The sequence below is a fragment of the Chiroxiphia lanceolata genome, chromosome 1, assembly GCF_009829145.1.
Source record: "Chiroxiphia lanceolata isolate bChiLan1 chromosome 1, bChiLan1.pri, whole genome shotgun sequence".
In the NCBI taxonomy this organism is placed as follows: Eukaryota; Metazoa; Chordata; class Aves; order Passeriformes; family Pipridae; genus Chiroxiphia; species Chiroxiphia lanceolata.
Window position 1 is genome coordinate 51,662,433 of NC_045637.1, and position 22,620 is coordinate 51,685,052.

Below are 22,620 nucleotides of genomic sequence, written 5' to 3' on the forward strand. Positions count from 1 at the left end.
TTGAACTAATGTCTGTCCTTGGAGCAAACTGACCTTAAACATCAGTTAATGTATGTTAGTAGAAACCTGACCCTCTTAAATATAGCTATATAATGTGCTGAGCTATTCTGTTGTCCCTTTAATAGGCCTCCAAAGACATGGAGCTTGAATAATAACCTAAATCTAAGGCTGTTACCAAGTGACTACAGGCCTAATCAGCTACCACCACTGGGAGTAGTTAAAGACAAAATTGTCCCACTTCTTTGTAACTTGTGTGTATTATTTTTGTTTATGCTTTAGCATTTGTTGTCATGATGCTTTTCAAAGAAAGAGGACAGTAAAGTTTCTCTCAGCCTTAAGGTTGTCCTTTGGGTTTGACACGTGATTCTGATAACAGCTTGGAGATGAACTTGGTATTTACTGGACCAATGCCAAGCCAGTAGCTTTGAAATGTAAATTTTCTGTTTTGTTTGCCCAAGAAGTGGAGATGAGCACTGGTAATACAGGTCTACCTTGTCCTGGGAGTACTTGGTAGTGTGCCTGAGGGAGGATTGCCTGTAGCTGAGAGCATTTCATCACCTCCAGAGAGATACCTCCTGGCTCTACCACATTGCTGAGGGACTGAGGGGCTCTGCTTGGGTAAAATGCAGTAAGAAAAGGTGATGTCTTTGCCCTTGCCCCCTACTGACCACTGGTTGTCTGCTCTGTCTTGCTGCCCCAAGATCCTGTCTGTGGCTCTCATTCCTTTTCACTTATGGAATAACTGTCTTAAATCCAATTTACCTCTTTTCCTCTTAGCTGTGCAGTAAGTCTGCTGTGACTTTCCTTAGGCTTTTCTAACTGCTTTAATAAGAGCATGGCCTTGGGAGATATCTTAATCTTGGAAGCCAAAAGGGGGATATTGGGAGGGGAAAATTGCTTCCTTAAGTTGCTAGCTCTGATCTGCAGAGTGGATTTGTAGGTCCTCTGCAGACTGCTAACAGGGATAAGTCCTTGCTGTTCTGTCAGATAATCTTTTCTTGCTTTTGGGATCCTTTTAGTGCTGAAAGGAATTCATGGATATGCAGTGTAAAGGGTTTCCACAGTTAAGGAAAGAGCAATCTGATTTATACTCTAATATTGGCACACATAAGTTTGTATAAATAAAATGCATGTTTAGGTTATATAAAATGTATGTGGGTATGTATATGTACATACACATTGTGTGTGTATATATCTCTGTATACAAGCTGTAACCTAAGATTCTTATTGCCATAGTGTTTACTTCTAAAAAAACCCATTCAATTCTAATGCTCCCAACCCAGAGCATTTTTTTAGAACTCCTTTATTAATCATTACTTTTTGTGGAGTTCTTTATTCCTTTTGTTGATGTAGAATGTAATGGTGCCAGTCTGCCTTAAGACAGACTATCAAAAGACAAATTTTTCTGTAAGACTTAGTTCAAAGAGACGTATTATTCTTGCAGCTCTCTTCCACGTTTCCAAATATGATCTCATGAATTTAAATAGATCAACTGCAGTTGATGTCTCAATCTATTTGAATTGCTTCTGAAGCTACTGATCATATGCTTGTCTCCTTCATGCTGGTGACACAGCTGCCTGTTCATTCAAGGCCCAACTTCTGAGATTCTGGTATTATTCTGTGGCTCTAAACTGGCTCTAAAACTGGTAGCTCTTATAAGTAATCAATGCTAGCTCACTCTTGGCAAGGATTTAATCCATACCAGGATTTTGATGGAATGGTTCAATTATTCTTTCTCTTAAACTTGATAGTCAGATGCAAAAGGAATAAAGGAGATAGGACAGTTTCCATAACTCTTAATGATATTGTGCCTTGCTCTGCAATTAATAGAGTTTATAGCTTTATGTACTCTTTCTTCTGCCTCCTTGATATAGAAAGGTGAATTACCGTTTCCTAAAAATCCATAATAAATCAAAAATAACTCCTGTAAATACCTTCTTTGTAGTTCATTTGAGCAGTTAAGCATAGTATGCCTTCTCTCTTCAGTGATTGAACAAAATTCGAAGCAGTTTCTAAAGAAAGCATGAGTCTATACATATGCTGGAGGTGCATTCCACATATATATATTACAATTGCTTATCTTGTAGCATTAAGTAATATTTTCTTTTCCTGAGAATGCTTCTGAGTAATAGCCTTGTTAGAACTTCTACAGAAACAAGCTTGACATTTCAGAAGTTCCCATTTCTTTGTTCCCTAGAGTATCTCATCTAGCAGGTGCTATGTATTTCCTTTTCCATCCCTGCCATCCTCTTGTGTTCGCATCACATTTGGAGATGACTGACCCACATAACACACAGAAAAGCCTCCTCTTCTGTGGACATCTGACCTGTCTGAAAACGCACAAGAGACATTCAGCCATAGAAAATTAAAATATCTCTGAGATGTTTATGACATGTTAATTTTGTTTCAGTATGAGGGTAGTAAGTGCCTACAATAATTCTGACATGCTGCACAAGCCACAGCATGTAAGAAATGTTTGCATAATATATACCCAGAGCTGTTGTTCCTCCTCAAGAGGATCCTAGGAAATTAAGATTTCATTCATGGGAAAGTTATCTTTCAGGATTGCCAGTTCTTTGAAGTCTCAACAACAATCACAAAATATATCAAAGCAGTTAATTTGTTCCTACTGTACTCAAGTGTCTGAAAGTATGTGCCTTAATAACTTCCTAATGGATGCTTAAGAAGTTGTGTGTATGTCCATAACTGTAGGAAGCAGAAGGGTCTCAACACGTTATGGCTAATACCTGTGAGTTTAGTTAGTGGGGTTAATAGGTTGCAGTGAGAGGTCAGCTTTTTGCTGTCCCATTTGGGAATTCATTGACAAAGACAAGTTATCTGGTATGTCCCAGTGTTATGCTTTTTTAAAGAAAAACAAATTTGGGGGATAGAAAGGAGAAAAGATCTGCATTTAATGTGATCTGCTTTTGGAGGTCAGTAAGTTGGATGACTGAGTGTAGAACTGAGTTCTGTCCAAAATCATGTCTCATCCTGTAACTTGTAACTCTGGGTAGATTGTGTGGTTTAGTAAAACACTGTGTAGTACCAGATCAAATTTGTTCACCAAACTTTCATTTTCTTCTGCCAGTTTATTGGGATGCAGTCAATCTTCCTCTCTGTCCTGCTGTAAGCTCCTTTCCTAACCCATTCCAAGAAAAATGATGCAGATGCTGTGGGTAGTTACTTCCCTGTATTCATGGAGGGATCATTCCAGCCCAACACATCCTGCTAAAAGAGAAACCAGAAAAAAATCGCTACAGAGGTTTTAGGGTTTTTTATTTTTGCAATCTGAGTACAGCTTTCATAGTGATAGCTGGAAGTAGGTTGCTCTTAGCTCTTCTGTTGTTATTTAAGAAAACTACTTTTTGTTTGGTTTTTTTGGGGGTTTTTTGTTGGGTTTTTTGTTTTGTTTGGTTTTTTTGGTTTGGTTTTTTTTGTTTGTTTGTTTTGGGGTTTTTTTTTTTGTTGTTTTTTGGGGTTTTTTTTCTTTTTTTGGTCCCCCATACAGAGGGCATAAGCACAAGGAGGGCTTGGCAGAAGCATGTTACAGTAGGTGTTCTGTGGCATAAGAGCAGTAGTTCTTTACTCTTATGTATAACATATTGCAGTTATACAGATGGAAATATGTCCTCTTACTCACCCCCTTCAGACCCCCTCCCCTCCCCCCCCAAAAAAACCCAACCGCACAAGAAAGTCAAAACCCCAATACCTTCCACAAAACAAACAAACAAAAAACCCACAACCCACAAGCAAACAAAACCCCCCAAAAAACTCAAAACCAAACCCCACCTCCCCCAAACAAACCCTAAACCAAATCAAACCAGACTAAAACACAGGGAAAATTTTGAAAACTTAATAAGCATCAACTTGCTAGAGTGAATAGAGAAAGGGGTTTCAGGAATAGCTGTTTTCTTTATATCCAACCATTATTCTTCAATTTGAGAAGAAAATTTCTTGATAACACTCAAGTATCACAAAACTTTTTGCTCTGCTCATCTCCTAGGCCAAAAAGTAATGTATAAATTAAATGGTAGTCGACAATTCTTACTTGCATGATGATATAATAGTAATGTGTTGTATAATTTCACTACAGTCCAGTGTGGTGTCACTATTTCTGGCTTTAATACAAGATTCAGAGTAGCAATTTAGGATTATTGTGCTGTATGGGGCTATATCTATAATAGCATGTGCTTCTTCAGAGAATGCAAAAAAACCAGCCTCTCTTCTGGTGCTGGAGTGTTGGATACTGTCTTTGTGTCTAAATGTGGTGAGCATATGAATGTGAAATATAAGAGGAGATTTGCCAACTGCTGATATCTTTCTGATTTCTCTGCCTCCATATGTCTTTCCACTGGCTGCCTCTTACGTCACAGTTTCCATCCCCCTGCTCAGATGCTTTTATATAATTTTTGGAAGAAGGATCTGTGTTCCTCTAACAGAAGGCATGCATAATGTGAGCTACTTATTGAAATAGAAACACTTTCTTGGACCGTACATACACATTGATTTTCCTGCGCTCTCCCTCGAGGGTACAGGTAGGGAGGCTGGGAAGAGAGAGCATTACCTTTTTATATCTGACTAGATCTGCAGTCCTTCAGTGCAGGGTGAACCACAATGGGAGCGTGACTCTGCAGAAGTGTGTGTTTACGTGACAGAAAAATCATCCTTGTTGTGATTCAACGGTTCATCCCGTTTACATACACCAATACCCAAGATCATTTTTATTAATCATGCTTGAAAATTTCCCAAGGAGGTGCGTGTAATGCAGGTTCTTAAATGTTATTGAAAAATATTCAGGTTTGCAGTCAGGTACATATGTTTCTCCAACAAAAGAATGGAAAATGCAGTTTCAAACACGCCAATAAAGAAGTGAAAGACAGTTAACTTGCAAAGAAATATTTAAGCTACTGACCTAAAACTCTTGTTTAAATACCAAAAAAATTTTTTTCAATAACTTGAATTCTGCAAAACTAAATCTCCATCTAATATTTGTTTGTTTATACAATAGGTACAAACCAGACCTTATTATGTATAATGTATGGTGTCAAACCCAGTGACTTTAGACAACTATAAGTCTAGCAACTGTGTTCAATATTAAAATAACTTATTATTCTTTGTTTAAAGAACAGATTTTTTTTAAAAAGGATATTTCTTAAATAGGTGCATTTGTTTCCCTAAAATTATCTCCAGTCTCCAAGCAAGCAAAAAAAATAAGATGAGGTGATTTTTTTCGTTGGACAAGAGGTGCTATCTCTGCTTCCTCTGAAGAGGAACATGCTGACTTTCAGCAGTTCCAAGCCTGCCTCTAGCCCACCTTGCAGCTGACTGCTGTGGCTGAAGGAGGGCTGGATGCTGTGTGGTGGTTGGATGTTCCTTTGCAGCACTTGCTGCACAGCTGACAGATGCCCTGGCTATACTATGCTCTGCCCAAGGCTAAAGAATGTGTGAGCCTGAGTCCTTTCACACTTCTTGTCTGAATAGTATTTTTGTAATTGGCTGATTAGCAAGCCTTCAGGCAAGTGTGAACTAAGGACTTGACATTAAGTGGCTTGGATGCTCATGCAGAGTTTGGAAATATGTATAAATTAAAACTCATGAAGGCTTGGCTGTTCAGATAGGGTATTCTCTCTCTCTTCAAGGTTAGATACAGAGTCACTTAAGACGGAGACTTCCAGATGTTCTTGTGTGCTTGTAGAATAATTTTTTTAAAGCAGCAAATAATCCATATTTGCTTTTCAAAGTAGATAAGAAGAGCCATTAATCTACTGACTAAATCCTTTAACTTGCAGACAGTCACTGGCTGGATGCTACTGGAGACCATCACAAGCAGAGGCTGAGGTGATGTAATGCCCTGTATTTTGGATTAAAGTTTGTATCTTTAGTTGATAGTGGGAAAGCAGACACTTAAAGTATTCTGACTTGTGAACTACTGCTGAGATAATGGAGTTTGTGGAAGTGCAACAAGAAATTGCCTGTGATAGAGAAAGGCATCTGGACTATGCTTTCAGAAAGCCACAGCTGTAGGCTTTGTAAATCTGACAGAGTTAAGCCCTGCCTTTGCACACAACAAGTGCTTTAATATAAAGACAGAAGCACCTGTGGAAGAGACATCCATCCTGTATGGAGCTTGTTTGGTCTGTGGATGCCTTCAGAAGTGCTGATGTCAAAGGGCAACGGGGATGCCAGGTCTGGCTGAACTGGTGGGAGCTGAGAGTGTCCTGGTGTGGAGGGCCTGACTTTGAAGCTTCTGCTCAAGCGAGGGGGAAACCTTGGTTACCAGAATATCTTTTTCAAATCAGTCTTGAATTTAGCCCTCCCACCTGTCTGTTAAATGGGACTGCCTTTGGGAAGGAGTAACGAAGTCAGGACATCCCTGCTAGGCATGCTGGAGAGCAGTTAGTTGTGTGTAACATCATGTTTTTTAATTATTACTTCAGACCCAGTATTTTAGTTGCTCGTGTATCAGAAGTGATTGAATCTTACCTTTTTAAAGAATGGTGTTTACTTGCATAAATGATAAGCCTACCAAAAATCAAAGTAATCTCAAGTGTGTGCTGATTATGTTATGCAAATTCCTAAGATTATCTTGGGTAACACTCTTGTTTCATTTTAGGGAGTATAAAGATGCAGTTTGAAATGCAGACTAATGTGCCCAGATGAATTGCACCTTAACTGAGTTTTGCTTCACTTGGGGCTGTGGGGAGGGAGACAGCAGAGATTACAATTAAACCAACTGGGAAGGTATAGAATATCTGCTTCTGTTACACCTAAAAGATCAGTACAGTATCCAAGATAATTATTGTTTAATGGTTGCTCAGAGATCTTCATGAAGAAATGCAATGACTGGGACACATTTTATGGGTGAGTTGGTTTTTTACTGCAGTGGGAAAGTGGTACAATCATCATATTATTTTAGTCAGTGTAAAGAAACTTCTACAAAACCTCTTTAACACAATGTATAATGACCATAACACACAGGGGAGCATGTATTATTTGAGGGAGGATGGTTTATCTTGCATATCCAATATTTTTTTCTAATTATAGTGTTTTAAACAATGGCTAATAAAGCAAGCTACACAAAATCACCAAAAAGCTAATAACTGCATTCCACTTCAGAGGAATGGTGGTGTTGGCTTTCCTTCTCCACCACGTAGTGATGGTCTTTTAAGATACTGTAGTCACTATTCTATGCATACTGCATGATAAATGCTGAAACTCTATCCACATACAGATATGATAATGGTAGATCATTAAATACAAGTCAAGCCTTTTTTATCTTTCATCTGTGCTCTGGGAACAATTCATTCACCGGGGTCTGACAAAGTGTGGAATTGTAATTAGCCACTAAGGAAAAAGTACCTTTGTGTCCTCTGTGAATGGTGGGTGTTTCTGTCTCTGTCTTTCCACCAAACATAAATATTATTCACTTCAGAGCTGCTGTTTCTCTTATTTTCACCCTCCCTTTCTTTAGCCTCACTTCTGTAGGGGAACAAATCCTTTAAATTTAGTCTTGGTAAGGATTTAGCAGCCTACTGGTGAATAGCAGCTTGGAATGCTATGCTCATTTGTTACTTCATCTACTAGTCAGAGGAAAAATAGACATCACCAAATACAGTATCAGTTTTGAGAGGTGTGAGTTGCCTCCTTTTGCTACTTTTATACTAGGAAAATGGAATTAATAAATTAAAATGTCAAGAAACCTTGAACTTCAGTACCTCTTGAGTAATAGATAAAGCTACACACAAAGAAAGCAACTGAAGAATTTACTACACTCTGAGTGGGCTTGGTTTAGACCCTGAAGAAACATGTAGGTATAGACAAGAGAACAGTGATGCTTTTGATTTACTCATTCTCTATTCTGGGTTAATTAACTATGGCTCTCTATTCCCTCCCACCTTCACCCTTCCTGTTGACCCTGTATTAAACCTCTAGGAAAAAGTAAGATGAGACAGGATAAAATATGCCTCAGTAAAATCATTCTCTACCTGAAGTCGTATTGTACAGACGAATTTTGTATTTAAACTTGGTTCCTCTTTTCTTGCTACCATTTCTCAACACCTGCAACAAAATGTCTACTTCATGAAGCTGCAATAAACTGGTAAGGGGGGAGAAACTTGGACCCAATAATTTCTGTGTTTTCTCTTGATTTAACTTAATTTAGTTTTAATTCATAGAGAATAAAATGAACAGGTCTTGTGGCATTCTGTGATGATTTAGATGATACATCTTCATGCAGAAATATTGTTTGTAAGAGTATATTTATGGCAGGTTCCTTGCCTTGTTGCACTGTCTTCTCCTTAACATTGGGGGAGCTGAATGCTGAAAAGGTATTTATGCAAGAAAAACATCCTAGCATGGCAGGGTGTTTTAAGCATGGGTTACCAGAGGGTGATATTGTTTAGAGAGATATTTTTTTTCTGCAACATCCAGGTCTTTTGGCTTCAAATGCCTTTTGGTTCGTGTACATCATATTATTTCAGTAAACTGATAGCTTTATTTGAAAAGAAATAGGGGGAGTACTGAGGACCCAGGAAGCCATGTAGATCTTGGGTAAAGCACAAGAGGAGAATTATTACAGTGGCCACGTGCCTATGCTTGACCAGGACCTGGTAAATCTTCCATTTATCCCCAGCATTCTCAGCTGCCTCTCTGTACCTAAGATGCAAGTCTATGCCTCGTGCTGAAATGCATTTGCATCCTGCTCTCCTGTAACTGGCTAGCAAGGAAGAGGACTTGTGCAGAAAGTAAGGCCCATAAATAGAGTTTTATTTTCAGCTTCCCAGACCAGTGCCAGCAAACTTCCATGTTACTGTCACAGCTGAAGAGTTTCCGACCTATCTGATGAAACAGAACTGTGTAAAAGCTATTCTCATGGCTTATTTTCTGTGCAGAGAGGCTGTTTTGCATGAGACAAAGTGGCTGTAGCAGACTTGAACATCATCCCTCAGATCTACTGAGGCAGTGTCACCCATTCAGCAATTTCCTGTGGCACTTCTCTGAAGTGCAAAAACTGTTTCTGGGTGGAAGCAAATGTTGCCTGACTTCCAGGGTATGGGATCTTAACACTGTCAATGCAGTCAGTTGGGCAAAGGGGAATTTTATTTCACAGTAGAATTCAAGCTTAGAGCAGCAGAGCTGAATTTTGTATTGCCATTCACATTGGTAATTTCATTCTTTTGAGACTGAGGAAGTGAGAAGTATCAGAAAGACTGAGGTCTTAGGTGGCATTTAGCCAACATCTGCATGAGGCACGTCAGCTTTCCTTCGAGATGCTTCTAGACCCTTTTGATCAAGGCTGATGCTAGTTAGGCACAGTTAGTATTGATTTCTAAACTTTGGCATGGGACTGAGTGTGAGGGGAGCTTGCCTTTGGAGCTTGTGCTTTAGAACTGTGTTGTTTCAGAGCTGCTGGCTGGGATACAAGTGTCTGCATGAGTTCTGTCTGTCAAAAGACTGAAAATGGAATAAACAACTTATTTGAAGAAAGAGCTTTCTTCATAGTTTAAATGTCTGAAATGCAGGTGGGTGGCCTTCCAGCTTCTTGCAGGACCTCCTCAGGGTGTACTTCAGGGCTCTTTAAGTGCCATGGGGGCAGGAACCTTTCTTATTTGTATAGACTGCAGTCTTCAGCTCTTGGCTGCCTGCCTTGTGCTGGAGCTTGTTGCTGGTAGACAAGTATTTGGTGTCACATGGGCTAAATGGCTTGGCAGGGGTCAGAATAACAGTTGGAAGGGAGACTTGAAGAAAACTTGGGGTCCTCTGAGACACTCCTAGCACTCAGGATGTCCAGCCACTTTTATTTTACACAGGTGCTGAAATGTTTGAAGGACTAAGACGCTATGACTCCATTAGCCTCTGAGGAGTTCAGGCAGAAGAATCCTGAGCCCATAATTATTGGCTTGATGACAGCCACACAATGGATGTAAGGACTTGCAAGTAGTGTAGGGATGGCTGGGTAACAGTTGCATCTCTAATACTTTCTAAGTGGTGGGATTATCAACTAAAAATTTTGTGGTAAATGTGCACATATGAAGCAATACAGGTTTAAGAGGGAAATAGTGTAGGTAATGAACTGTAATATTGTTGAGACTACCTTGATATTATGTATTGAAAACCATAAAAATTATCTATTATCTTGTAAAGGGCACTGAAGCTTCTTTCTATGTGATTCTTCTATATTCAACATGAGTTGCTGCATTTCTCTTTGCTACATTGATGATAGCCCATGAAATCCCCACTAAAGGCTACTGTGCAGGCACAAATGCAAGAGAGATGACATGATTTTAAGTATTAGTTCAGGGGTGAAAAAAAAAGACCGACAAAACCATCAACAAATGTCCACCATCACAGCATCTTGTTGCAAGCTGTTACCTGTTTTAATGAATTTTCATAGTGGAGCAGCTCAGGCTGAGCGCAAGACAGGGTTTGTTTCGGCTTGTTATACCTCAGCTGCACATTGCTAATAAGACGCTTCAATGGGGTTTATGAAGTTTTAGTGGCATGAATCTTGTCACTCTACATGCATGAAACTCTTTCTGATTCATCTTCGAGCATCTAAATGCTTGTTTAGAGCTGACTTAGATGCTACATTCTCCGAACTATTGTAATAGCTGCTTACCAAGGCTTTGCACAGCTTTGAGGCTTAATTTACATGACAGCTTCTGAAAGAGAAGAAGCTTTCTCAAGTACCTTGACTGTAGAGTGTAATGGTGTCTCAGTAGCTGCTATCCCATTACAAGTACTGAAATGCACAAGTGTTCTACAGCAGTTGTATGTTGAAAGAGATTCTCTGAGAGACTTCAATACTGTTCTTTTCTTCTAGTTCCTTGCTTGGACAGTGAAGACATGAAAGCAGTGGCAGAGCTTCTTTTTGTCAAAGCTGATGTCAGAGAGATATTTGAAAGTAAGTTTCATGCTGTTTCAGGATGAAGTACCGCATTAGATAGTGCCCTTCATTAAACATCATCTACTAGCTGATCAGGGACTCATCATATCACTGATTAAACACTCTTCCAGAAGGACAAAATCTTCTGTTGAAGCCCAGGCACAAACATCATGGATAATAGCTGATTTTATAATTAGTTTATGACCACAGTGCTTCATCTCCAGGGAGGTAGGATCAATCTATTTCTATAGGCATTTGGCCTCTTCCATTCTAAAAATCTTTGTTAGCCTCTTTAAGGCTTTACATTTGACGTACAGTCAACAAAATTCTTAAAGTGTAATAGAATACAAGAAATATGGATATGTCTGGTGAAATTGCATGTGAAATATATGCAGGTATTAAGACATCCCTTTTAAAACTAGTCTAATCTATGGAACAACACCCCTACATCTGGATTCTAGAAAGAATGTATAATAGCCTTCTTGTGAAATTCAGTGTGAGTTTAAGCTTTTCATCTTAGTCCACTGCAAAAATAAGTCGGTTTTGTGTTATTTTTTTTTAATGAGGAGATAGCTGTACTACATATATTGGATTGCCCAACATTAAAATATGTAGGCTGTCTGTGAATTTTTTGGGCTTTTTCTATTTAATTTTGACTTTTTTTCATGGTTGTGGGTTTTGTGGGGGTGGGAAGGGATCTAGTTTTCCTGCAAAATTTGAACAAACATTTTGGTTGTCTTGGAGAGCAGATTTATGAAAAATATATCTACCTACTTTTGTATAGCTTCAGTGGAAAAAACCACAATGCTGCCATGACTTGGAAGGACTTGAAGTCAAGGCAGGTTATAGTCTGGGGTTCGAAGCATTTTTCTCATGCGGCTCAATCCTGTTTAGTCTGTAGAATTTATTTGCTTAGATGTCTTCCTGAAAAAGTGGCATTTCTTTTCAGCTCAGTTGAGCTACACTGGCTGATGAAGAAATGTTCTTGGTTCTCTGGGCTTCTGTGGAATTTGCCTCTGAAACAAGTAGGGGAAATAAAGTATCGTTTTGTTCTTTCAGTGCCTTCGCTGCTTTTATCCAAACAGTATGGATGAGCAAAACACATTCTCTGCGACTTTACTTCAGAAGAGAAGGAAATGAGATGGAGTGAATGGGAGATGTTAAGATAAATGAGGATGTAGCAGCAACTTACTGTAGAAAAAAACTGTAATGTACGCATGGAAAGGGGAAAAAAAAAATAGTGTGTGCAGGTCTGATTAGATGGCAACATGTTGCAGTTACAGGAGACCAGAGCTTCCTTGGTGATTTGCTTCTGGATGTATTCATTTTCTGAGTCTTTTTAGTCAGGTTATTCTCTACATGTGAATCTCTGTAAGTAACTACCGCTAGGCAACGTACTTGCAGTCCCTTGATTAGGCCTATGTCTCTCTACTGCTTCATGCTGTGAAATGGTATGCTCATGCTTTAAAGTATGGGAGACACAATCAGGGTAAGAGCAGAAGTCAAGGTCACAGTATAGTAACTAGAAGCAGGGGTTCAGTCTTCAGGTGGGATCTCCAGAGGTTTTTAGATTGAGCTGTTTGACCTGCTTGGAGCTCCCTGTAGTCAGTCCAACTTCAGAGTGAACCCAGACTGAACTATTTTAAGAAATATTTTTTGATAGCTGTTGGACTTTTTTTTTTTTTCCCCCTCTTCCAGTTCCTTTAAATAAGTACTTCAAGCCCCAGAGAAAGAGCAGGAGGATCTTGGAGAATCTCCAGCCTAGGAGAAAGAAGTTTTGGAGTTATAAGATGAAGGCGATAAAACGGGAGTTGTGTAGGAGTCGGCATCAAGAGATGGTCCGGGAGCAGGTTCAGGTGGATGAAAGCCCAGAGAGAGCTCAGCAACTCTACTCACCAGGACATCCAGAGCAAGGAAGAGGCCATCTCTTAGCAGCACAGACACTGTCCCCTGCTCAGCAGCCCCAGGGAGAGAACAATATCCATGTGCTGCCACAGAGGCAGACAGTGCAAGGAGGCGTGGCCTCAGACATGGGACCACAACAAACAGACCAGGGATGGGAGGCCCCAGAAGTCACCGTGAAGGTGCGGCCCCAGAAGATGAGCCAGGAGTGTGAGTGCCCGGAGGTGACTGTGCAGGTGCAGCCTCAGAAGCCAAGCCCAAGATGGAAGGCCCCATCAATGACTGTGCAGGTGCAGTTACAGCAGCAGGGCCAAGGGCCATCTCTCTCACAAGTAACTGTAAAGGTACAGCCCCAGGAGCAAGGACAAGATACTGCTGGCATCAAAGTCATAGTGCAGCTGCAGTTGGTCTGTGACCCAGAAGAGGTAACCTGCCTTCAGGACCAAGGAGAGGAAACCCTAGGTAATGAAGAACGGTGGACCTCAAAACGAAATCAGGGAGAGCCAATGACAAGATCTGAAGGTCAGAGAGAGCTAGCTGTAGTGGAGCTGCTGGAGCAGGGGGTCCTGAACCAAAAGGAAGATCAAGGAGAAATGGCAAAAATCCCGCAGGACCAGAACCAAGAGGAAAGAGCAGAAGTGGTGGAGTTGCAGGTGATGCAGGCTGGAGACAAAGCAGATCTGGATGGGATGATGACAGAGGAGCAGCTGCAGGACCAGAACCAAGAACAGGAACAGCTAAAAGTAGATCTGCCCCCACAAAAGGAAGGCCAAAGAACTACTGAGATGAGGCAGGAGCAAGGTGATATTCAAGAAGGGCCCAAGGGGATGGTGGAAGACCAGAAGGAAGACCAAGGACAAGAAGTGTCTAAGAAACACCCACAAGAGGTTCCAAATTACTTTGTTGCTATTCCAATAACAGATGATCAGGTACTTTGGAGTAGCTGTTCTATCAAAACAAACAAAAGAAAACCCTTAACTTTAAACTTACACTTAATTTCTTATTTATATTTGTTGCAAAGCTTGTTTACAAGCCAAGAGTGACCAAATTCTACTCCCTTACCTTAAGTGGTGTATTGAGTCTGGCTGGGATGAAGTAAATTTCCCCATAGCAGCCCTTTTAAGTGTTGTGCTTTTTTTTTTTTTTTTCAATAGATAGAGTTTTGTCTATAGCATACCAATGTTTCAGCTACTGCTAGGAAAAAGAATACTTTCAGGATTACTACTGCCCTTTCTAAAGGGTCAGAGGTGTTGTCTCCCGTAAATAATCTTCTATTCTGTAATTTTTTTCAAACAAAAGCAGTGGCTTTTATCATCTTGCATTGTCCCATCCTACATTGTCTTTTGGCTGTATTTAGTAAAATGGTATTAATTTCTTTGTTCATCTTCTTTTCCACTGAAGCTCACAAGGGAGAATGAGAATTTTCTTCTCTTCTACAGAAGATTACATGGAATTGATCTCTTTTCTCCGTCTTTTCTCCAACGAACTTTCCTGAGATCTTAGGCAGACAGTTAATTTCAAGAACCCATGTGTAGAGTCTTTATGATCATACTTTATCCAGATGTGCTCTATTCTGTGGTTTCCATGTTTAAACAATGTTGAAAAAAGCAAGAGATGATTTCACCTCCATACCGTTAAACCTAGGTACAGAAAACAGTGGAAATCCAAATAGAATTATTTTCTTCTAGAGACTTTGTGAGGGACCTAAAGCATTCCAGTTACCACAGTAAAGGCTTCTTCTGAAATATGTCAATACAGACTTGCAGGGCTTGGCTACTACAGGCACTATCTTAAGATCCATAGAATTAATTCCAAAAAAGATACAGGATAGAGACCGATTTCAATGAACAAAACTTTCTTTACAAGGTAGGGGCTTCAAGCAAATCATAAATAACTGCTGCATAATTCTTTGTACTTGTTAGTGGGGAAAATGGTAGTTCACATTGAACTACTTCTTCCCATTTTACTGGTATGAATTTTGAAGCGCACACAAAACTTTCTGGAAGAAGGATACAGAATGTCTCATTCTCAAAGCAGCACTGTTAGTACCTTTATGAACATGTTTTTTACCCGTTAGCCTTTCATAGACAACTGTGACCTGCTGATGGCAGTGCTTTGTTCACAGCTGCTCAGAGGATGCAAAAGCAGAAAGAGCTCTCACTTTGTCCCAGTACCTGCTGCATCCCAAGGGGGCTTGGCTGGAGCCCTACTCCTCTTGCAGAACAGCAGCACAGTAAGGTGGGACATGCCCCATGCCTTTAAGTAGGGGCAGCAGGTGACTGTGCACTCAAATATACTACGGAGAGAAAGAAAAGCTCTGGGGTGTAATGACGAGGAGTATACTATTCCACCTGACAGAGACAAGCAGGGGAAAGTCTTAATTTGAATCAGTAACTACTGAGTCCCAGCTAGCATGGGCAGAACTGAGAAAGAGTATATAAATTGTATGGATTATTAATATTTATAATACATATATGTATATGCATCTTGGGATATCTTCTTATAAAAAAATGTAAAAGGCAAAACCTGAATATTAACTTGTACGAACAGAGTGAAAATATAACCCTCTACTACCAGCTCCTGCTGTTAGTTTATGGTACTTTTTCCAGTGAACCAAATGGATATTGTTTGTTGCAATATATAACTTGATTCCTTTTGTGTTCCCAGTTTAAGCTTCCACGTGGTAACTGGTATGACTGTATTTATGCTGCTGAAAGGCAATAATTAAGTAGGATTGCTATATCTGTTGTACAGATTTTTTTTTCCTTTGTTTTCTTTTCCAGTGTGACAAGCAGCTGCAGTACAGTAGCTTGCTTTGGCAGGCTTCTGAGTTTTTGTTTTTGCCTTAGTTAAGTGTAAAAACACTATGTATGTGTTAGAGAGAGGCGCCAAAAAGTGCCTTCCTCTTGGTAGGCAATTATTTGCTGTGGCTTTGACTTGAGCAGAATGATCTTTGGAGGTTATCTGGAGGATGGCCTCACATAACTTTCAGTGATTCCTACATATGACTGGCTTTTGAGAGGTGAACAAAAGTGCAGAGCACATCAGGAAGATAAATGCCAGGAAGGGAAAATAACTGTGTAAGCTGAAGACAATGTTGGCAGGCGAACAAATGGGTATAAAGTGGGCAAAGAATAAATCTAAGCTGGAAACTGGAAAGTTTCCTGCCATCTGAGGAATGAGATCATGGAACAGCTTGAAGGGTCATGAATGCCTAACTTATTCTGGTATTTTAATGAGATTTGAGTGTCCTAATATATGGCTTATGACCACATCCTGTACCGCTCTGTGAATGTCCTTCCCCTCTTTATCCTTTCTCTCTTTCGATTTTTCTCTTCCAAATTTCTCTGCTCTAACACCAGCCCCAGTAATCCGGCAGCTCTGACATCCCCAGTTGGATGCTCTGCCCAAGATATTGCCAGTTTATGCTCCTCTAAAGTGATACCTTTAAGGGTGGCGGTGACCTGAGACAGCCCTGTGTGAGGCTCTGAAAGAAACTGAAGGGTGCAGTTCTGTAAGGATGGTATGTATATATGCAGAGAGTGAGTAAACAAATCATAGAATGGTTTGGGTTGGAAGGGACCTTAGAAATCAGCCAGTTCCAACCTCCCTGCCATGGGCAGAGGCACCTTTCACTAGACCAGGTTGCTCTGAGGTCCATCCAACCCGGCCTTGAGCACTTCCAGGGATGGGGCATCCACAAGTTCTCTGAGCAAACTGTTCCAGTGCCTAACCACCCTCACAGTAAAGAAATTTTTTCTATGTCCTTCTTGTGCTGGAGCTCCCAGAGCTGGATGCAACACTTCTAGGTGGGGTCTAACCAGAGTAGAGTAGAGGGGCAGAATCACCTCTCTAAACCTGCTGACCAAATGTGTGTGTATACATACATATATGCACATATTTCAGATATGTGACCATTTCAGATGCTTTTACCTATAAAGCATAGGCTCCTTACCTTACTGAACATACAATGTGATTACCTGTTACACTGTGGACCTTCTATATTAGAGAAGGGTTTTAAAGATGCTGTTAGTTTTTTGGGTATAATTATTTTGCCCTAATTATACTTTTAAGAGAGCTCTCCACATGACAGGGCCTAGGGCTGTCTACATTTTTCTCTTTCAAGAGGACAAAGGAAAAGCCCTGTTCCAGTCCAGCCCTTCTCTCTTTGTGTCTAAGCAGGACTCCAGGAGGCTGCACACCAGACTTGGACTGGGTCGGATCTAAGAATATTGTGGTCTCAGGCATTCAATACTCCATTAAAAGTGCTTCCTTCCTGTTCCTCACATAATCCCCCCACACTGCTCCAAAAAAAAAAAAAAAAAAAAAAGAAAGAAGAAAAAACTAGCTATCTCATCAAATACACAGCACTTACAGAAAAGTGTTACAGACTGATACACTAATTAAAAAAAAAAGGCTGTAGAGAGATAAGGTAGGTCATTCTCATAGGAGAGGGAACAGGAAGTTTTGAAGAAACATGTGAAGCTGACAAAGAGAGGTAAGAAAAGACATTAACGTTGCTCTGTAATAGTTAAATGTTTACCTGAAGGAATTTCACTCCAGCTCAGCTTCCCAGGTGTCTGTGCCTCAAACTGAGAAGGTACAAGGATCTTCTTTCTTATTTCAAGGATATTCTTGGAATGATTGGACAAGGGAGGAGAACAGGAGGCTGTTTTGTGGAATTGCTGTCAACACGTAACCCAGTCTGTTGAAGCAGAGGTTGCAGTTTGTGTGGTCAGACAACCTGATGGCTTGATTCCTGCTCCATGTTTTCACCATCTAAGCATGCGCTGTAAATAGCAGGCTGCAATAAATTGTGCTTCAGTTGCAGTAGGAATTAGCTTAATGTAAGAGTCATTTCGGTGATGTATTTTTCACAGTGACAAATGTACCGTAAGAGTTTGTGAATTCAGGGAGTTCGTATCTTCAAATGGTTATTTTAATTGTTTGTGGCTTTTATCCTTATGTTTATCAGAAACTTGCTATACTAATCTCTTCTGACGTGCAGACTGTGGGACTATTTACTGGACTGCACAATGACTGCTGAGGCTGTATGTAGAAAGATAGCAAAACAAAAGCATATTGACCCAGCTGTTTCAATCTATGTAAGAATAAAGTGGAGCTCCAACAAGTGTGAGCACTTAGGCATGTAAGCAGAATTTGCTCGGTGAAATAATCTGAAAATCTCTAAATGACTTGTCTGTAACAAAGGTTTCCACTAGGTACTTAGTCCCTGTGTGATTGAATTCTTCTCTCTCTGCCTGTTTCTATGACTGACTTGTAAAACCTAAGAGATCATATCGAAAAAAAAATCTTTGGAGTCAGCTGTGTAAAGGCACAGATCCACAAGAGCCAGAAACTGGCCACACAGTTCTAAGAAACACCAGCTCAGAAAACAGCATGTTTATCCAGTCAATCTACTTTGTTTACTGCTACATTTTCCTTTTGGGAAGAGATCTCAGTTTAATCTGTGATCAAACTTGTAATCAGAAAATGGCATAAGACTAATTATGGAAATGCTATTCAATTTCCATAGCCTATTAACAACTGACAACTGCATGAAGATCCCATCAATATTTACACAGTGCTGTAAGCTTAAATCTAACATGCTTAGGGTCAGATTCACATCTACTTTAAAATTTAGGCATTGTGGTTCACAGGAGACGTATGAGTTTAGCCTGTAGGCTTTAAAAGAAGGAAAAGAGATCAATCAATTCCTGAAAAACTAAGTTTGAAAATTGCTATATTATGGATCTAGGGGGTGGAGGGGGTTGGTTGTGTGGGTTCCTGGCTCAAATATTGAGTTCCATTTTTGAGTGTGTAAGGCTTCAGCATTCTGAATTTTTCAAGTACTATATGGGCATTCCAAAATGAAAATTTGTTCTCTGTTTCCTCTTTCTGCATTGCAGATTTTGGACAGAATTGAAGATGTCCAAGAGCACATAATCTCTAAAGAACCTGACCTGTCACGAGCTCTTCTTCCTATTCAAACTATGCACCTTACTATAATAGTAGCTCACTTGGGAACAGAAGAAGAAATAAAAAAGTAAGACTCTTGCAAAATTTAAGTGTACCTAATTTTCTTGTAAATGTGGTAGCTTTACTGCTGCTATTGTGAATAACTGTTTTATTAGAGCCTACACACAATTTTTCTAAGACCTTTTTTTGATTGGTTTCTGTCTTGCTTTTAATACCTCTCAGGAAGAATCTTTACAAAAGCTAGATGTGATGATGCATCAGAGGTTGAAATTTTGTGTATCTGCCATGGGGTGAAGGGAAAAGGCAATGTTTCTATAAATGATATTATTACTTTTTTACTGTGTTACTACCACAAATTAGCTCAACAGATGTAAGTTTTCTTGAGAAACCACAGCTTTTCAGATCGGTTATATTTGTATCAGCTGGAAAAGGTTAGCTGTTAGAACATCTTACATTAAGAGGAAAACAACAAAATAATCTACCTAATTCCTTTCCAAGTTGCTCTCTTGTCTAATTCAAGCTGTGGGCTGTTGCTGTGGCCCTGTGAATTAAGAGGATGTTGAAAGATGGCTACGGAAAGATACCCTGTGGTCAGAAATGCTAGAACTGCTAGGAGGGTTGAGAAAGCAGAGCCAGTATGCTGCAGGTTTTTTCTCTAAGACTTATGCTACTGTACCCCACTAGGAAATCTGAGACTTCTTGATATGAGGAGGCAGAAAGGAAAGGTCCTTATGTGCCAGGGAAGGCATTGCGTGGTAGAGGTGGGGACCTGGTGAGAGCAGCTCTTTTTCCAGGGGCCTTGGCACACATCAGCATAGGAATGAAAAACAGGCCTCAAAACCATATGAGTGTCACACAGGATCTGCTTGGGTTTAAAGCAGAATGCCTAGCTGGAAAGGTGTCAAAAGAACCAATATGACTAGAAAAAAGACCCTTCTGCCCATACAGGCAGCACCAGTTAAACATGACTAAGATGCACGTGACAAGTTTGTATGTGCCTTATTTTAAAATTATCTCTGTTGTACACTCCAGGGACTTTTTTGGAGTGTCTAAGGGGAAAAAAAATAGGAGTGTTATATGTGCTAAGGAACCTCATGCGGAAGGCAATGTACGATAATTCAGTAATAAAATCCTGTGCCAGTGCTGCTGACTGGGCAGGCTGTCATCCAGGAGGATAGGAAGCTAGTTGAGAGCAGCAGTAAAAATGGGAATCAATTGGTTAGGGAGGTGAGTAGAGCTAAGCAGTGTTAATGAACTTAAGAGTCAATGTGTGTCTGTAATGTAAAAATAATGGGCATACCTAATGAAAAGCAGATCTGCCTTGCCAAATGCTTTTCACTTTGCATCTTTCGCCTACCTATGTAGCTCTTCCAAACAATGCTGTAGTTCAGTGGCTACTGCTCTGTGCTGTCACATGAAAGAATGCCTTAAGCTGTTAGACTGAGTATGTCTCACTCTCAAGCTAACAGCACTGCTGATACAGACAGCCCAGCCCCTCACGGGGGGAGAGAGACATCTTCGAATCCCATGGCAGAAGCTGGATAGGAACTTCTTAGGTGGTCATCTAGTGACTGGACAAAGGGGGATGGCTTTAAACTGAAAGAGGGTAGATTTAGCTTAGATACTAGGAAGAAATTCTTTGCTGTACTCGTCCTGAACAGAGAAGTTGTGGATGCCCCATCCCTGGAAGTATTCAAAACCAGGCTGGATGGGATTTTAAGCATCCTGATCTAGTTGGTGTTCCTACCCATGGCAGGGTAGTTTGAATTAAATGATCTTTAAGGTCCCTTTCAACACAAACATTTGATGGGAGAAATTGTCCTAGCAATATTTAATGGTTACTTAGACATTATGGACTTAGATGAAGGGCTAGAATCCACTGCTTGTTATTAAGGCAGAAAAAACAAGATCCTTTACAAAGAATTAATTCCCTTTCCATCTTGAGTCCTGTCCTTACTAAATCTTCATCTGCTGAGTCCCCAGGAGCCTTAGAAAGAAGCAGCTCTTATGTGATTGTAGCTGTTATAACTCCAATGTAGTAGTGAGGACTGTTCATAATGTTGACTGTTGTTGGCTTAAGTGGTCTTTGTATGCATTAAATGCGCAGTATTTGTTAAAAGTATGAAGCCTTAGTAGAATGTTTCTGCTCAAACTCTGTTTGAAGACTGATAGGATCCCCCTTCCTGAGAGACCAGGGTAAAGAAAGGTACCTGTAAAACTTCAGTAGGTTTTATATTACTGAAAGACTTGGTGCCTATATCTAGAAATTTAAAAGTCATGCTTTTTCTGTGTCTTTAAGAAAAATGGTTTAATTTGAAGCTTTAATGTCTTTGGGTAATTCACTTTTTTGAAATTTCTGTGCACAGCAAGGTGCATACCTGAACTTTATTGAAATGTGACATAGAGCTGACAACAGAAACATCAATTTGATATTTTGTTAGCTGCCCTGGAATAGGAGAATAGAATGGAAACAAATGATAGGTGGGAGAAAGAATTTGTTTTAGTTTAAGAATAAAACTAGTGAACCAGCTGAAAATGTTGATAATTAAAACCACATGACACCAATCTAAGTTCAGTTTATCCCTTTTGACTCTTCACCAGCATATATTCACGTAGCTTTTCTGGCATGTTAATGTTTTGAGTGTTCACTAGCAAAACTCACTTCTAGTATATAATCTAAGGTTGAAGTGAAAGACACAATGTACTTAAAGTCCAACTGTTACAAAAGCATTAACAATTAATTATAGTGTACCTGTTACACTATGCATAGTGCTGCAGAGTGGTCAAAATTAGGTATATTGGCTGGTATTAAAAATATAACAGTATTTTTATATGCAAAAAAGCTATTAACTTTGAGCATTTATATATTATTTTTTAAGGGCTGTTGTGGCACTGAAGCATAGCAAGACTAAAGTGGAAGACATCTTGCAGGGTAAAGACTTTAATATGACATTTCATGGGATTGGACAGTTTAATAACCAAGTGCTCTATGTGAAAATGTTGGAGGAAGATCAGAAAATGCTGAACAGAATTGCAGGTAAGTACCAAATCTTACTCTATCGCTTGTGGTAACCAGTTTGTAGAGTCTGTTAGTTCTTGTAAGCACTGGCCCAAGCTGCTGTTCACAATTGTCATGTTCTGCCTTTCCTCTCATCTCTTCTTTTTCCTAATTGTTAAATATGAAGCCAGCAACCGGGTTAGCCCTGCATTAGGGCTAAAATAGGTTTTCTGTATGTATTTGAGACAGATGAGACACAAAGACATTCAATACGTCAAGATCACACAGCAAGGCTGTCCTAGGCTACCCTCAGTCAGGATCTCACAGGCCTGTGGTGTACACAGTCTTCGAAGTGACACCTCAAAGCTGGGGCTCTGTTCATTCTAATAAACTGAAAGCCTATTAAGTGTTGGCCACCTCTGAAAATACAAGGACTTCATTTAAATTGGAATACGTGTGAAATCATGAGTACCTCTGAGACTGAAGATGACAAAAAGCAGTACTTGTCTGCATACACATGTGTAGCACCAGCAAATGTCTTTTGCTTCCACTGTAGAATGTGAAACAGAAGTGTAAGAGTAGCTTGTCCTCTACTCTGACTTCTCAAAGCACTGATGGGTTTGTGGAGATGTTCCAGGTCTTTGGCCTGCTTACCTGCATCTGAGTACAGTTTCAGAAGGGCTTGGTACTCTCTTCCTCTCCACTCTGTTCTCCTTTTAGGAGCTGCTTTAGCCTGCAATCCAGAACCTAATGTGTGTCCTGGGCTTCCACTCCAACAGTGGAATCAATATACATTATTTTTCCCTGCTGTTTTCATACTAAGCAAAAAGGAAGCATGGTTCAACTAATGCTTCTC

The 22,620-nt window shown here is 40.0% G+C and overlaps 1 long non-coding RNA gene across 2 annotated transcripts; it reads right to left on the reverse strand.

Annotated features, from left to right (window-relative positions):
- Positions 1 to 2,938: 2,938 nt before the first annotated feature.
- Positions 2,939 to 22,327, reverse strand: LOC116798054. Of its 2 annotated transcripts, none has more exons than XR_004360817.1 (3): positions 22,237 to 22,327; positions 17,331 to 17,492; positions 2,939 to 3,228 (listed from the first exon to the last, which is right to left on the reverse strand). It is a non-coding gene; the product is annotated as an uncharacterized LOC116798054 (long non-coding RNA). The 2 variants fall into 2 exon arrangements; XR_004360816.1 differs by lacking the exon at positions 2,939 to 3,228 and adding an exon at positions 14,122 to 14,427.
- Between the last annotated feature and the right edge of the window lie 293 nt (positions 22,328 to 22,620).